This window comes from Echinops telfairi, unplaced genomic scaffold, assembly GCF_000313985.2.
Source record: "Echinops telfairi isolate 266 unplaced genomic scaffold, ASM31398v2 ScPeMD7_7465;HRSCAF=8503, whole genome shotgun sequence".
In the NCBI taxonomy this organism is placed as follows: domain Eukaryota; kingdom Metazoa; phylum Chordata; class Mammalia; order Afrosoricida; family Tenrecidae; genus Echinops; species Echinops telfairi.
Window position 1 is genome coordinate 9,605,521 of NW_022111365.1, and position 4,268 is coordinate 9,609,788.

A 4,268-nucleotide genomic window follows, 5' to 3' on the forward strand; every position below is an offset into this window, starting at 1 on the left:
AATTGAGATTAAAACACATGGCAGAGATACTCGGGGAATATGGCTCCCAGGTAACAAGCACAAGAAGATATCCTCAGCATCTAATGGAGATGCCCCACCAAGAGGGAAGCCATGAGCTCCCTGGGCCAGAAAACAATTTAAAAGGTAAGTATACCCAAGTTTCTTAAAATTAGAGATAAACAACGCCCTGTTGATTGTTGAAAATCAACAATGCCTGCTGACTGCTCTTCGCCATTGACCAGTGGCCCAAGTGACTTCTACGCACAAATTATCCCCTGGACAAGATGATCTTCCCATGATCCTGTTAAAACCCATCCAGCCAAACCTTTGCATAGCTATCGTCTGCATTCCTTGAATATATAGCAGATTGTGTGGGCAGCTTGGTGCAGACACCCTCACTATCCAAGATAAGTTCTTCTCCATTTTTCTTATTTCTTCCTACTCTGATACCTCCTACATGACCTATTACTCATGCACATGGTAGACACCTCAACACATTAACACTGCCAAAGGATCAAGGATCTCCACTCAAACTCTAGTTTTTTTTACTTTATTTTCGTTATTTCTCTTTTTTTAGTTTTCATATTCTTGCTTGCTTTATTTATTTATTTTCCATTATTTTGTTCCAGTGTGCCCCAGCTCCACTACTGATACCAATGTAGCAAGCATATACCCACCCCATTCATCTCCACCCCAGACAAACATAATCTAGTCCACAGATCCAGGCTCACCCTCCCAAACGAGTTTTTTGTTTTTGTTAAAACAAGGATTTATTGCGTTTCCTCTGAGGGCACAGACTCACCCAATATTCATGCTGTCATAGCAACAGAACTCCATATCCACACTCAAGTTACTCCCGTGACTTTTTTCCTTCTCTTCTCTGCACATTTAAATTTTCCTACTACCTTTTCTTTTTGCCCTTTTATCTTCTCTTGTCTTCCTCTCTTTCATACTTTTCTTCCTTCTCTCTTTTTTCTTCTTTATAGATATAATTAAATAATTATTTAAAATAATATATATTATATATATATATATCTATCCCATGGCTCTCAAGTTGATTCTGACTCACAGTGACTCTTTAGGGTAGGGTATAACTTTCCAAGATTGCAACTCTTTACAAGAGTAGAAAGTATATATATACTTCTTTTGGTCTGATTATTTACTTACTTTTCTCTTGCCTCGGTCACTCTCTTCCTGCTTTATCTCTTCTTTTCCTAATGGAATATATTTCCACAATACCTATTAAAATTTATTTCCCTTCTTATAATACATTTTCCATTATTTTGACAAACTTTATTATCTTGCCGGGTGGCCCTTTATTATCATTACTTTTATTTTATTGTCTATCTTTTCTCCCTGCCCATAGTCCCCACTCATCCTTCTTTCTCTCCATTTTACTTAATTTCTTCCCTACACCTACATGATCCAGCCACCCACACAATACTTATAGCTGCCCCATTCTGCTGCAGAAAGAGCAGCCGATCTCACTATACCCCAAAAATAAAGAAAAGGAACACAAACAACTGAAAATCATCCAAACACAATGGAGTACTCTGAAAAAGGTAAAAAAGTGGCTCTCAGAAGCAAAGTTCAGAAGAATGGGATTTAGGTGCCTTCAGGAGATGTGGGGAATGCTTATGCGGATAATAGAATTAATCGAGAAACTAGAAACCTTCACCAAAAGGAATACCATAAGATAAAGAATAAGACAAAAGAATTGGACAACACAGTAAAATATCTGAATAATAAAATAGAAGAAAAGGAAAATTGAAACAATGAGCTTGAAGACAGTTACTCTGACTACAATAAAGGACAGAAACATCCAACAGCAACAACAAAAGCAGAAGAGTATAAAGTAGGCCTGGCAATGATGTGGAACACCATAAAGAGAAACAACTGATTTCTCCTTGGAATCCTGGAGCAAGAAACAAACAACAACAAAAAAAATTACAGAGAAAATAGCATGAAAGATCGTTAAAGAAAATGTTTCCAACATCACAAAGGAGGAAAAATAACTATTCAAGAATTAGAGAGAACTCCAAACAGGATATACTCCAAAAGGAAAAAAAAATCACTACGTAAAACTTCATAGTTTCAAAGAACAGGAATCTTGAATGCAGCTGTGGGAAAAGAATAGTCACTTACACAGGAAAACAAATATGGATTAACTCAGATTTCTCAGTAGAAATTATGCAAGCAAAAAGACAATGGAATGACATATACAAAATTATGAAGAAAAAACTGCCAATCAAAAATTTTTTATTATTTAAAATTAGCCCTTAAATACAAGGTATAAATAAACATATTTACAGACAAGAGAAATTTAAGCAAATTCATAAAAACAAAGCCAACAGTATAAAGGAATATGGCCACCAGATGACAAATATGAGAGGAAATCCTCAGCAAGTCTCAGGAAGTTCCCTCCGGGAAGGGGTCCTTGCTTCCTGAAACCAGAGGGTTGACTTAAAAGCTAAGTGAACCACCTTATTTTTTATTCTTTCTTGAGACGATCTAGATCAAAGCCACAGGCTGAGCTTTTATGGCTCCTGTCACCATTAAAAGGAGGCCTGAGCAGTTGGAACATTTCGTTTACCTGGGATGAACAAGTTCATCCCAAACCCCTGTCCCACTCACCTAGCCAAGCCTCTCACCTCAATGCCTTCTAGGAGCTCTGTTTGGAGGCAAATAAAACTTTTTGCAATTTTGTCAGTTTTCTCAGCTGTCCTTTACTTTTTAATCCCCATTACCCCACCCTGCATGCACACGTTATTCTTTTTGTTTTATTATAAAACAAGTTTATGTCTGAAAAGTGGAGATGTCTGATGTTTTCACAGTAGCAACATGGCATGGGCTCCAGCCTCTTGCTTCAGCATCTTTACTGGGGACCGAAGATGTTGGGATGGATCATGAAGGGTCAGACTGGTCACAAGCTGTTCAAAGTTGCCCAGGCTCCAGGACAGGGAAGATACATTTTCAGAGCCATGACAAGATCCATTGTCAGGATTGGGCTGATTGATGGTTAGGAGGAGGTTGGTGTGGTACTGAGCCAGTCGCAACAAGGCTTCGTGTAGTGTCACCTCCTTTACCCCCTGCTGGTTTTCCTTCGCTACCTGCTGCTTTCCAGAGAGGATCCATGACTGTTGACAGCAGCCGCTCAAGGCCAGGTTCTCCAAAGGGAGAGGCTGCACAGCTTCCATGTACGCACCCCTAACTCCCTGCACCTCGCCAACATCCTCAAAGTGGTACTGCACAGCCTTTTCGCCCTGCACGTGAGCCTGCAGTTCCGGAAGTTCCAATACCAGGCTCTGATCTGTCACACAATGGCAGAAAACTTCCTGAATATCCGGGACCGGCCGGAGGTCACTTACAACAATGGCCCCGGGCTGGAGGATGGCGGAGAATGTACCTTCATTGGCTTAAGAGTAGGGGTTGGCACTGGAGAGGCTTAAAAGAATCCCACATGGAGCGTGGATGATAGTACCTAGGGCCAGAAGGCATCACCTGCTCAGCTCCAGCCGCTACTGCTCCCTCACACACTTTATTCTTATAGCTTCCTCTTCTTACTCCCACCTTCCCCACTCATGTAGCTCTCTCCCTTTGCTATATTTTCTAACTATGATTCCCTTCTCTTGTTAGACCTCGCTCTTGTAATTCAAAAGAACCAACTACACCTATAAAACTCAACAGCCAATACACCACTGAAAGCTTCACTGTGTTGCATGGAAACAATAGTGAACTGCAGTACACTAAAAGGCGGGGGCAAAGGGGAATCAAGAATAACAAAATCAAACAACCCACAATAACTTTTTTTTAACAATAACCCACAACCTTTGGATCAACTCAACCCACAATAACTTAAACCCAATGAAGTACCATGAAACAAAGTCCCTGAAACTATTAAAATAGAATTTAAAAGAAGGGTCTTTAGGTACCTTCAAGAGATATGGGGATTACTTCTGGAGGAGAAAGAAAAAGAAATCAAAATAATAGAAAAACTAAAATTTCACAAAAAAAGGAATCTAAAAAGATAAACAATGATGTAACAGAAAAAGATGAAACAGTAAAAGGCCTGAGGTATAGAGTGGAAGAAAAGAAAATTAAACCAATAAATTCAAAGAAATTCACTCTTATCACAGCTAATGAGAAAAGCAATCAGCCAACCAGTCAACAAACAAATATAATAAGCCCTAAGAATGATGTGGGGCACTATTTTGAGCAACAAACTAAATCTTGTCAGAATCATAGAGCAAGAAGCAAAACAAATTCTA

The 4,268-nt window shown here is 39.3% G+C and overlaps 1 pseudogene; it reads right to left on the reverse strand.

Moving 5' to 3' along the window:
- Positions 1 to 2,875: 2,875 nt before the first annotated feature.
- LOC101656964 overlaps positions 2,876 to 4,268 on the reverse strand; it is a 3,985-nt pseudogene continuing 2,592 nt past the window's right edge.